Here is a 13,792-nt window from a genome sequence, read left to right on the forward strand (position 1 = left end):
GATCAGAGGGGCCGAAACCTGGGTTAAATTGTCTCTTGCTCCCTGCTAACCCCTTTGAGTCGCCACATGGTTGCGATGCCCCCATCTCTAAGTCCTCTCAGGAGGACGTCTGCCATGAAAAAACCACGACAGTTGGCGTCCACCATGGGGCTTACGCACGCTGGAGTTGAGTTCTCAAAGGGAGGCCTTCCAGGGTTCGGGAGCTTCATGGTCAGTCTCATGACTAAGAGCCGCCATGAAAGGTACTACATCGACAACTCAAGCTGGGGTCCCGAGGCCGGTTCAATCGAATCAGGTTACCAGGTCCCCTTCTGCAAGATTCACGTCTTCATCAGCAAGATCGGAACATCGGTCCATCAGCCGGACATCTGCATCGACATTGTCGAGCCGACTCGTCTCGCTCAACCCGTAAACCCTCGGATTGAGTAGCGTCACGTATTCGTCGGCTTCTCACAGGGGGTTAGCCTTCCGAATGAGCCGGAAGCTGGTGGAGCTACCCTTGTCAATTATGACAGTTAGTCATCAATTGGAGATACTAATTCAATTTGCACCCTCTATGAGGTAAGGCATGGGAGCTTTCCCGAGGCGGCAATCTTTGAAGGGCCACAAGAACCGCCTCGCCAAGTTGCCATCTACATGGCGGGGGCTACGGTGGCTCAAGATCAGCCCAACGCGGCGACCGCTAATGGGGTGAGCGGGCCTGGGAAGACGCCGACCCAGGCCATGACGGATCTGATGGTTGAGTTGTCAAAACTCATGGCAGTCGCTGTGACGGCTGATAACCAAGAGGAAGTTAATGCAGAACTGGCCAAAGTTCGGGAGGAGATGGCACAAATATAGCGTGAAATCAATGCTGAGAAGACCAGGAGGGTGGATCAGTAGGCTCAGATCAATGAAGAGGTAGAGCACTTGAAGTTGGAAGGATGGCGACATGAGCGTCAGCGAGTCACATCGGATGTTGTCCATTAGAGGAAGCATCAGAGTCGTGTCCCGGTCAACCTTAACCCTATTCGTCTGTTTAGCAGCCCAAATACACGTGGCACGAAACATTACCCGGCTCGCCAGAATGATCCACGGACCGAGATCGTCCAACAGCCAATGCAACCCCCATCGATCCCGCAGGCGGCTCAACACTTCCAAACACCCCAAGGTCACTTCTCCAACCCGGTGGACAACATGCTGGCTGCGACCTGCCACTTGGAGTCTCTCCCTATTCGTGGAAACATCGTGCTTGAGGTGGAAGCAAGGAACACCATTGAGATGTTAAAAACGACGGTGGTCCAGCAGGCACAGTTTTCATATAGTCGTGATCGACTGCACTCCACGCCACAGGCAAGCCATATGAAGAGTAACCCAGATGATCCCCCGGCGGTTTCTAGAGGAGGCCATCGACACTGACCTCAAATCAACCCGCCCGAGCCGCTAGCATCAAATGCTCAGTTCGCCCCTGGGTACAGTGGATCGGGAGGAAGGAATGTAGGGGTCCCCTGTCTATCATTTGCTCTGTGCAACGAGCTCATTCCCAGAGACTTCAAGGGCCCTTGTAAGGTGCCCAACTACACGCCTGATCTTGAGCCGGGGGCGTGGGTGGAGAGCTACGAGCTGGCTATGGACATGCTTGATGCCAGTGATGTGGTCTGCACCAAGTATTTCACCATGATGTTAGAAGGGCCGACTCACACGTGGCTGAAGAATTTACCACCCAACTCCATAAACACTTGGGCGGAACTCAAGGAGCGTTTCGTTAAAAACTTTCAAGGGACTTGCAAGCGTCCGATGACTATTACAGATCTTCAACATTGTGTTCAACGGGCGGATGAATCAGCTCATCCTTGGACGAGGCGGTCGCGGAGATCATCCATCCTTCGGATGACATCATAGCGGCTCAGGTCATGCTGATTTTGGAAAAGAACTATCATTTTCAGCCGCTGGTGTTGAAGCTTGGCCGTCTTAAGCGAAAGGTGCAAGATATGGGCGAGTTGATGGACACCCTCACTAGGTACACCGAGTCAGATGGCATGAAGGACACCGACTCTGATGATGATAAGGCTAGTTAAGTTCAAAGGGGAGATGGAGCTAAGGGCCACTTCCAGACTCACAGGCGCAACAATAACCAGGGAGGTCAAGGAAAAAGAAGGCAGCAACATGGCGTGTCCGATTTTGTTGCGAACGCCAGTGCCGGGCCTAGGAACCAACACTAGAACATTGGTCAGGATTGTGGTTTTAGAAGGAGGAAGCCACGCAATTACGAAGAGCTGCTTAGGGGACCTTTCCCTAAGCATAGTACCCCAGGTGCCCCGTCTTCTCACTCTTGGGAAAATTGTTTTGTAATGCAGGAATTTCGTCTTCAAGTGTCCAGAGACCACCAAGGAGGTAACGAAGGCGCCCAGCTGGGTCAATTTGGCCCGGGCGGGTCACGAGGCGGCTCGTTCGGTGATTTTCCTAACCCAAGCTCTCAAGGGTGAGGCGGCTCAGTTAATAATGGTGGACAATCGTCTGGCCGGGGTAATCAGCAGCATAGTGACCAGGGCAATTTTCAGCAGCCAAAAAACCAGGGTGGTTTTCAGAGCAATCCTAAGCAGTTGAATGGCGGTCAATACCATGTCTTCACCAATGGCATGTGTAAAAGGGATAAGAAAATAAAATAGAGGGCAATCAATATGGCTAAGTCGGCGGTTCCCAGATACCTAAACTGGTCTGAACAACCTGTCATGTGGAGTAGAGCTGATCACTCGCCCCAAATTGATAACCCTGGCCACTTGGCGTTGGTGGTGGCACCTTAGGTTGGGGATATACACTTTCTAAGGTACTCATGGACGGAGGTAGCAGTATCAACATCTTGTACTATGACACGTTTTGACAGATGAACTTTGCGGAGAAGGCTTGATGCCTTCAACAACGGTTTTTCATGGCATCGTTCCAGGCAAGTCAGCATATCCTGTTGGGCGGATCAAGTTGAATGTGGTTTTTGGTGATGAGTCCAATTATAGGAGTGAGTCATTGATGTTTCAGGTGGTCAAAATTAAGAGTCCTTATCATGCTTTGTTCGGGCGGTCGTCTTATGCCCGCTTCATGGCCCGACCTTGGTATGTGTACCTTAAGCTTAAAATGCGTGGTCTCAAGGGCATCATCACAGTCAATGGGGATCGAAAGATAGCCTAGGAGTGCGAAGAAGGAGACGCTACATATGTTGAGTCGGCTTACACTGCCGAAGAGTTGAAGTTCCACAAGGCCAATGTGGACCCAGCCGACATGAGCCTACTCAAAAAGCCAACTATTGATTCTGAGTCGCCCCTTAAGTTCAAGCCAACAGATGATACCAAACAAGTTGATTTCATCCCTGGCGACTCTTCCAAGCAGTTTACTATTGGGACCGGCTTGGATCCCAAATAGGAAAGCGCGTTCATCGAATTCATCCATGAGAATCGGGACATCTTTGCATGGAAAGCTTCTAACATGCCAGGAGTACCGAGAGAATTTGCAGAGCACCATCTCAATGTAGATCCCAAGATGAAGTCGGTTCGTTAGTACCTCCGTCGTTTTAATGAGGAGAGGCCTAAAGCAATTGGAGAAGAAGTCGCCCATCTGTTGGCCATCGGGTTCATCGTAGAGGTTTTTCATCGTGAGTGGTTGGCTAACCCGGTCTTAGTTCTCAAGAAGAACGACACTTTTTGCATGTGCATCGACTATACGGACCTCAACAAAGCTTGTCCGAAGGATCCTTTTGCCTTCCCCGATCGATCAAATCATTGACTCTACGACGGGTTTTGAGCGTTTTTGCTTTCTGGATGCGTACTATGGTTATCACCAGATCAAGATGGCCAAGGAGGACGAGGAGAAAACGGCCTTTATCTCAATTTGGTGCTTTTTGCTATGTCTCAATGCTTTTTGGACTCAAGAGCGTACGGGCGACTTATCAATGTTGTATTCAGAATTCTTTGCACAGTCAGATTGGACGTATCATTCATGCTTATGTCGATGACATCGTGGTGAAGTCACAGAAAAAGGAGACGCTTCTATGCGATCTCAAGGAGACATTTGACAACCTCCGGGTGTATAAGATGAAGCTTAACCCGACCAAGTGCATGTTTGGGGTTCCTACAGGAAAATTACTGGGATTCCTGGTGTCCGAGCATGGCATTGAAGCTAACCCGGACAAGATCAAGGCGATAACTTCGCTTGGGAAGCCAGCTAACATTAGTCAGGTCCAGCGTATGGCAGGTCCTATTGTGGCACCGAGTCGTTTCATAAGTCGCCTTGGTGAGAAGGTCATCCCTCTTTATCAGTTGCTCAGGAAACCGTATCACTTCATTTGGACCGATGCGGCGAATGAGGCTTTCGAGGCCCTTAAGAAGCAACTTGCTGAGCCGCCCGTGCTGGCAGTTCCGGCTGATAAGGAACCAATGCTCTTGTACATTGCTGCTAACTCTAAAGTGGTGAGTGTAGCGGTGAGTGTTGAACGCAAGGAAGAAGGCAAGGAATATCTTGTTTAGCGGCCAATATTTTTTGTTAGTGAAGTATTGACCCTGTCCAAACAGCCATATCCACATTGAGAGAAGCTGGTCTTTGGGATTTTTATGGCAAGCCGGAAATTGAAGCACTACTTCCTGGAGCACCCAATCACTGTGCTCAGTTCTGCGCCAATTGGGGACATTATACAGAACCGTGAATCCACTGGGCGGATTGCTAAATGGGCAATAGAGCTTGGTCCTCATCATGTGAAGTATATGCCTCACACAACCATGAAGTCTCAAGCTCTGGTGGACTTTATCAACGATCGGACTGAGTTGCAGATTTTGGAAGATAGGCCTGATAACACATACTGGACTATTCATTTTGATGGTTCTAGGCAGTTGGAAGGCTCGGGCACTATAGTAGTGTTATCTTCCCCACAAGCCGACAAGTTTTGCTATGTTTTGCGACTCATGTTTACTTGGACCAAAACTATGGCTGAGTATGAGGCATTGCTCCATGGGCTCAGGATAGCTAAGGAGATGAACCTTAGCCGGGTCAGATGCTTAGGCGACTCAGATTTGGTGGCTCAACAAGTATCAGGGACCTGGGATTCCAAAGACCCATTGATAGTGGCTTATAGGCATGCGGTAACTGAAGTTGCAAGTCATTTTCATGGTTACCAGGTTGATCACGTTGATCAACGACAGAACGAGGCGGCTGATGCTTTTATCACGACTTGGATCACAACTTAAGCCTGTTCTCCCAATGTGTTCTTGGATATCTTACATAACCCTTCTGTGAAATTGCTTTGTGAAGAACACATAGCAGTTCTTGCCCCGAAATCACAGTTGGTGGCGGCTCTCCGGGTGATTCTTGACTGGACAGTACAGTACATGGCTTATCTCGCCCGAGGCGAGTTGCCAACTTATGAAATTTTTGCTAGACAAATTGTGCGCCGGTGCAAGTCCATGGTTATACATAAAGGAGAGTTACACAAACAGAGCACATGCGGGGTTTTTCAGCGCTGTGTTTTGCCACAAAAAGGGCGAGATATTCTCAATGAGATACACGCGGCCAACCGTGGACATCACGCTGGGTCATGATCTTTGGTTTCAAAATCTTTTCGCCATGGTTTCTACTGGTTGACGGCTCATGCCGATGCAGAGGATATAGTGCCCCGGCATGATGGATGTCAGAAATTTGGAAGTCAAGTACATGTGCCGGCTCAGGAGTTGCGCATGATCCCAATCACATGGCCTTTCGCAGTTTGGGGGCTTGATATGGTTGGCCCGTTTGAAATGTCTTCCGACAAAAAGACCCATCTGTTGGTGGCAGTTGATAAATTTACCAGGTGGGTTGAAGCAGAGCCGGTTAACAATTGTGAGGCGGAGATGGCACTCAAGTTCCTCAAGAAGCTAATTTTCCGTTTTGGTTATCCCCACATCATCATTACTGATAATGGTACTAATTTGTCTAAGGGGGCAATGAAGGAGTTTTGTCAACGAGAGCACATTCGGCTTGATGTATCCGCAGTGGCTGATCCACAGTCCAATGCTCAAGCTGAGTGGGCTAACCAGGAAGTCTTTCATGGAATCAAGCCGTGGCTCATGGTTCCTTTGTAGCGCACTCAGAGTTGTTGGGTCGAAGAGCTTCCTTCCGTACTTTGGAGCATCAGAACAGCACCAAACAGATCCACTGGTTACATTCCTTTTTTCCTCGTCTATGGGGCTGAGGCAGTTCTTCTGAGCGATATAAGGCATGATTCTCCCAGAGTCACCGCATACGTAGAAGCAGATAATGAGCAAGCACATTCGGATTCCTTGGATGCTCTAGAGGAGGAGCGTGATGTAGCCGCAGCACGATCGGCTATCTACCAACAATACATGCGTCGTTATTACAGTGGATGGGTCAAGAGTCGGGTCTTCCAGGAGGGCGACTTAGTGCTTCGACTGATTCAAGATCACATGGGCATGCACAAGCTCTCGCCTCCATGGGAAGGACCTTTCATCATCAGCAAAAGCCTTCACAACTACTCTTATTACTTGATTGATCTTCGCCCTTACAAGCCAACCTCGAAGGAAGAAACGACATGCCCGTGGAACATTGCTCATATGTGGCCTTACTACACTTAGAGCCACTGGCTCCTTATCCATGTACATAGTTCAGTATTTTTGTACTCTTTAACTCTTTATATCACATCAATAAAGCCAGCACCCACAAAATTTGGGGTATCCGCCATTTCAGCCTATATGTTGAGCATGAGCCTTTATTGATTAAATAAGCCGCCCAAGAGGATGAGTCGCCACCAAGGAGGCCATTCAAACATGGACGCTATCAGTATCAAAGAAAATGAGTTACCCTGTTGTGATCGTTCAAACATTGATACTAGTAAGGCAAAGAGGACCAAGTGCTATGATGCATGGTTCAAACATAGGCTCAAATGTATGATCATAAACAATAAAAACCCGACTTACTTCGGGGCTACTAGTCCCCAGGTTGTTTAGCAGTAATAGCATTGTCTTCTACAATCCTATGCCCGTTTTCCCTTGATCATAGGTCACTTGGGGGCTTCTGACTCATTGAGTCCCACATTAATACCCTCTTGGCTAGTGAAAAATTAACGCATTACAATAGTTATACTGGACTGTATGTTTTGCGACTAGCCCCATAAGCCCCGTGTACTCTTGGTGAGTCAATCCAACCTTGGACCCTGAACTTCCAAAGTTAAAACATTGAGGTTCTTGCGAGAGCATATGGAAAATAGACAAACCATGGGTTCACAGAACCTGCTTCACTGAAGCTTGACTTGAGCTTGATCCGCTAGTCTAAAAACATAAAGGTTTTTGCAAAAACATCTTAGGGTACGACTAGAGCCTTGCAAGCCCGTTTACTCGCCGTGACTCACTGAGCCGGCTTATTTGTCACCTTATATGGTGTTATATTTTCAGACAGAGATCCAACAGATGTACCGAATCATCCAAATTTGGTGATTCTAAGGGTTTTTCCTTTCAAGGAGGGGAAGAAAACATACTTCCTAACCAATGACGGCTCAAACAAGCGACTTATATTACAAGGTAACGCCAGAAAAGTTTTGGCATCCATACTCATGCAAATATATAGCAGTTTAAGTATACTCAAAAACAAATTACATGGCTCACGAAGGCCAAAAGTTTTTCCATGTTAACCCGGTGGCAAGTTTCCTCCGGGTTCAGTCCTTTTCTTCAGGTTGAAGTTTCGGGAGTCGCCTCGTTTAAGCTGCCTCTGGGTCACCCTGTGCCGAGCTTTAGGGGTCTTGGATCTGTAAGTTGTCCGCATCCCAGGTGCAATGGATTAAGGCATAAAATTCAGCTTCCTGTGTCAAGATGGTTGATGGGTCAGCATCAGAGGCAAAAAGATTCTTACGACACTGATGATTCAAATCCATTGGTGCAAAACTGGGAGGCGCCACACGTTTATGGTTATCATCGTAAGGCGACTGATACTTGGACATGTCAAGGCTCTCGGCAAGTCGGCTCGCTGCAGGACGAACATCCCTCACGCACTGTGCATAGTCCTCTTGCATAAATTTTGAGCCATCATTCTTATACACAGGAAACCCGCCTGCTATTTAGTCTGGCTTGAGTTCAGGAGCATAGGCTAAAGACTGGCTCATAGCCGTGATCAGGCCTTTTTGTGCGGATGATTTCTTTATTTCCTCTGTATGCTAGGGTGTGGTTGAGAGCCGCCTCAGCATGTCCCTGATGTATTTTACCGGGTCTTTATCACCCAACACAACCTTGATGGTGAGTAAGCCGCCAGCATAGAGTTGTTCTGTCAGGGTATATAGCTCCTTTAGCTTCAGCACACAGTCATCCTGAAGATTGGCGGATCGAGGGCCTGCAAGGAACGCATGAAACATAAGTCACCTAGCGCCTTGTGTCCTTTACAATGGTTACGATGGAAAATATCTCAAATACTTACCAAAGACAGCACTGGTGATCTTCGACATGTGTCGCCGAATACCAGGCAATTCTTCTCTGACCAGTTTCAGCTGATCCTTGGTGTTTTTAGCATGTTCCAACACGCTTCGTCACCTTCAGCTAACTCTTTGTATAGTATATGATCAGCCTTGACTTTTTCAGTTCTGTCAAACAGACTTGAAGTTTTTCTTCAGCTGTAGCCCTGGCGTCTTGTTGACGTCCCATTTTTTTTCATACCACTCAAGGATGAGCCAGCTTGACTTAGAGTTTCCTACATAATCAAGCAGGGTGGATAAGTTACCTTGGTACTTCCTGGTCGGATTGATCATTTGACGTCAAGTCTCAAGCAATACACTTGACACTTGGGGGCTAATGCACTAGCTTTTTCAAAATTATTAAACAAGGCCCGTCTTATCTTCAAGAAGATGACCTGGCCCTTGCAGGCTACATATTGAAGTTTTCATGGTTATTCAACAAGACCTGGTTCAGCTTCAAGAAGATGACCCAGCACTTGTGGGCTACAGGTTGAAGTTTTCAAGGTTATTCAATAAGACCCGGTTCAGCTTCAAGAAGATGACCCGACCCTTGGGGGCTAGTTTGAAGTTTTCAAAGATTATTAAACAAGACCCGGCTCATCTTCAAGAAGATGACCCGGCCCTTGGGGGCTACAGGTTGAAATTTTTTCAAGGTTATTCAACAAGACCCGAGTGATCTTCAAGAAGAAGACCCCGCCCTTGGGGGCTACAGGTTGAAGTTTTCAAGGTTATTCAACAAGACCCGACTCATCTTCAAGAAGATGACCCGGCCCTTGGGGGCTACACAGGGATATATGGGATAATTTATTACACAACACCGTACCTCGTATCTTTTCTTCATCATGTTTACCAGGCCAGTTTCCAGGTCCCGACTCATGGATAGGCAGTTTAGATATCCCGCATAAAACTCTTCAAAGTTCAGTTTCCCAATATTGGGAAGCTCAAGTTTACCTTTCCCTTTGTCTATTTTGGTTGAGACATCCTTGGCAGTATGCTTAGCCAACACATTAAGGACATGCGTCATGTGACCCGTCCCAGTAATGAGGACATCCTGTTCTTCAAGCATGACATCTTTGGATGACTTCACGGGGCTTGGCAGGTTGATATTTTCTTTCTCACTCGGGTGCATGGTCGCATTGTCAGCTTTTGCTAGGTCGACTTGAATGTCAGGGATATTATGAATAGCATTACTCTCACGAGGTTCAACATAAGTTTTAGCTGGTTCAACCGGAGCATCACGGATAGAGGCATTTGTTTCCTCCACTTCAGGTGTTTCACCATTTGGGATTGACCCGCCGGTTTTTCTTTTCTTCGCTTGAGCCCTAAAATATGAAAGGCTAAGGTATGTATAATGATATGTAAAGTATTGAAGCAAGTGCTGATAAAACTAGTGATGTACCCTGGGAGACGAACAAGGGGTGGGAATTTTGAAGATGTTGAATCTCCAGATGAAGGAGGAGACACCTATTATAGTGGAAAATCTTGTGAGCTTAAGCAAATTGGCAAACATGGTACAATTGATAAGAAAGAGAAGGCACCTCAGTGCGGCGTTTACGATCGGATGTCTTCTCTGGCAGACCCGCCATAAGATCACCTGAGGAGTTGCGGGTGTGGCGTTTTGGAGTATATAAAGCCTTCTTCAAAAGGAAGTTAGGATCCAAATGAGCATCTGGATGATTCATAGGAACTTTCCTACAAACCCGCCTTCGAGGTCTTTCCAAGAAAATATTTGAGTTAGAAGATATTGAAATTACCTCAGCATCTTGAGCGTCACTTTCAACGTCATCCCCGTGAGAATAAGTTGAGTGATTAGAACAGCATGTGACACAATAAGGGGACAATCTAGACATTTACCTCTGATAGTTATTCAATGTTCTGTGACTCGCCCACAATAGATGACTCGCCTGCACCTGTTTTGGTTTTCTTCTTCTTCTTTGCGGCAGTCTTGACCCTTTTAACAGGCGGCTTTACTGGTCTACGTTTCGAGAATGGCGTGTTTTTCTATAGCAGTATAAAAGAGGGGAGGTTGGTTCTACAAGAACAAAGGGAATACCAAATAAGGTGGATGATGGTTAGATATATTTACCTCAGGAGACTGATTCTGGATGCAGAATGGTTTCAAACCAATTTTGGAACATGCTTCTTTGGGTTCACCACATAATTTCTTCACAAGGCTATTAACTTCTTCAGAGTCAAGCATTACATTGGTGAAGCGTTGCGCATTCTATAAGTCACTGTTATACTGGCACATCAACCCATCCCGCCGGCTTAAGTGCATAATGCGCCATTCCACCCAACATCGGATCAAGTCAACTCCGGTCAAGCCATTGGGATTCCAAGCTCTCAGTTTTGCCTAGATAAAGGTTTGGGCGGCTTGTTCTTCCCGGGTGAGTGCACTGGGGAGCTGGAAATCCATTGGAAGACGCTCTTCTCTGAAACCCGACAGAGGATTTTCCTAAGAGAGTGGGGTATTCTTGCAATAAAACAAAGTTTCCCCCCAGCCTTTGGGGTGACTGGGTAAGGTAACAGCAGGGAAACCGCACTCACGCCGCCTATGGATTGTGACTCCGTCGAGTTCTAAGCTTGGGCCATTAGCCCATTCTGTTTGGTGGTTTAAGTAGAAGAACTACCTAAATAAGGGAATGGTGGGTTCTATCTTTAGGTACGCCTCACAGAAGAGTTGAAACTGGCATAAATTAATGATTGAGTTGTGGCCTAGATCTTGGGGATGAAGGTTGTAGAAGTTAAGAGCGTCCCAAAAGAATTTCGAACCAGGGGGATAGAAGCCTCGTTCTAGATGATCTATGAAAACCACAACCTCTCCTTTGGCGGGTTGAGGTTGCACTTCACCAGCAGCGGCTCTCCATCCGATTATTCCCTTAGAAGACAGAGTCCCTACTAACACGCATCGCTGCAGGGCAGCATCACCAATTTCTGAGGGTAACCAGTCACATTTTGATGGTTTCGACATGCCGACAAGTCCAGGAAGGAAACATGTTGTATAAGTGTGATTGGTGGGTTATTCTAACGAACAAAAAATGTTTGGAGAAACGAGAAGTTCAAGAAACGAACAATGAGGAAGTTCGTAATACTTGAGTCGCCTTAATGAAAAATGCGGTTCACGGAGATGGCGAGTTGCAAAAATGTCTAACAAACTGGCGTGAGAGTGACAATGACTTAAGAAGGAACTGTGATATTAGATACTACTAAGTACTAGACAAACAGTTCTCTACGAAAGTATATAGACACACGGATCTACCAATGGTGCAAAAAAGGAATTTAATACTTCTAGACGGCAGTAAAACATGGGGCAGTAACAACCAGTGTTCATGAGGTTCTTACAAAATATCCAAGACGTTTATGCGAGATTCGGATTTATACTATTTTCACAACCTATCTTTGGGGAAGATTTTCATGAATAAGTCAAATAGATCTGTAATGGCGATAACTACAGGATGAACCCTATGAACTCCTTGGAACTATGATGAGCAACCTAGGCAGATCGAGTACAAGAAATGAAGTACCTAATGGCATTGACGGAGGTGGAAGAAGTTCGCGATTCGGTGCAGAAGACGCGCGGCAACGGAGCCCTCGTACCGAAGTTCTCGACGATGGGAGGCGCAACGGTGGCGCGATGTAGACTCGAGCCCACGGTACAAGACGAAGAAGAGGAGGAGAGTAAGGGTAAAAGAGATATCCTTGTTTCTATTTAAAGGCCGGAGCGGAAATAGAAACGGTAGGCGCGGGAATCTAGGAGGCGCAGTAAATTTCGAAGTTGATGGTGCCTCGATTGTCAGGCGAAACGGATAAGCCAAAGGATTCGTTGGAGTGACGTCATAAAGATCCCTGGAATCTCGGGATAGCCGATATCTTTAACAAATGGAACAAAAAATCAGAAGGATATTACAAGCCGATATTTCTTCCATTGAGAGACAAGTTGGGATTATGTGTGAGCCACCAAGAGTGCGACGAAGGTTTATTGATGTGAACGAGTTCAAGTCAATCTGGGGCCTAATGTTGGTGATATTATCCTGCCATGAGACCCGCCCTGATAGGTCGGGTCAACATGATGGTGGCTCAAACATTTCTTGTTCAAGATGGGCCATGACTTATCGAGCAGAAGGCGTAAGGTGAAGTCAGAAGAGCCGGCTATAGCCCAAGACATAAAGATGGCGACTTGTGCCCCATATAGGAGAGGGGATTTCGAGAAGTTTATTTGTGATAAAAGTAAGGCAAGTTAGAGATATGTCCGGTCACGAATAACACGTGACCCAGACTCTTGTAACCCTAGAGCCTCGACATGTATATAAAGGCGAGTCTCTAGGGTGATGGACTTAAGTTACCACCAATCAGGAGTTAGGTCAAGTGAATCCGCACCCTTGTAATCGATTTCCACATTAATATATGCAGAGAAGAACGTAGGCTTTTACCTCGATCAGAGGGGGCGAACCTGGGTAAAATCGTCTCTTGTTCCTTGCTAACCCCTTTGAGTCACCACATGGTTGCGATGCCCCCATCTCTAAGTTCTCTCAGGAGGACATCTGTCGTGACAAAACCACAACAGTAAGCTTGAGGAAGAAGTATATGTTGCTCAACCCCCAGGTTTTGAAGACCCAAAGCATCCAGCCGAAGTCTTCAGACTCAAAAAGGCACTCTATGGCCTCAAGCAAGCCCCTCCGGCATGGTATGATACATTGTAGGAATTCCTCATGAAGAAAGGCTTCAAACCCGGTTCACTTGATCCTACTATTTTTCACAAAATCCTATGACAATGAACTATTCGTGTGCCAAATATATGTCGACGACATTATTCTTGGTTGTACTCACGAACGTTACAGTGATGAATTTTCCTACATCATGGGTGAAGAATACCAAATGTCCATGACGGGGGAGCTGAAATTCTTCTTAGGTCAGCAAATTCTTCAACAACGCAATGTCATCTTCATATATCAAGATAAATATTTCAAGGATGTCCTTAGGAAATTCGACATGCATGAACGCAAAGGCGTCAAGATTCCTATGCCTACCAACGGCCACTTGTGTACTGACAAAAATGCTATAGATTTCGATAAGCAGGTATATCGCTCTATGATTGGCTCTTTATTGTACCTATGTGCATCTAGGCCAGACATTATGCTTAGTGTTTGCATGTGTGCACGTTTCCAAGCAAAATCGAAGGAATCACACCATAAGGCTGTGAAACATATTCTTCGATATCTAGCTCACACACCAACACTAGGATTATGGTACCCCAAGGGCTCAAATCTTCATCTCGTTGGATATTCTGATTCTGATTATGCTGGTGACTGTGTGGATCACAGGTCAACGTCAGGCACATGTTAT

Source organism: Hordeum vulgare, chromosome 1H (assembly GCF_904849725.1).
Source record: "Hordeum vulgare subsp. vulgare chromosome 1H, MorexV3_pseudomolecules_assembly, whole genome shotgun sequence".
NCBI classification, from domain to species: domain Eukaryota; kingdom Viridiplantae; phylum Streptophyta; class Magnoliopsida; order Poales; family Poaceae; genus Hordeum; species Hordeum vulgare.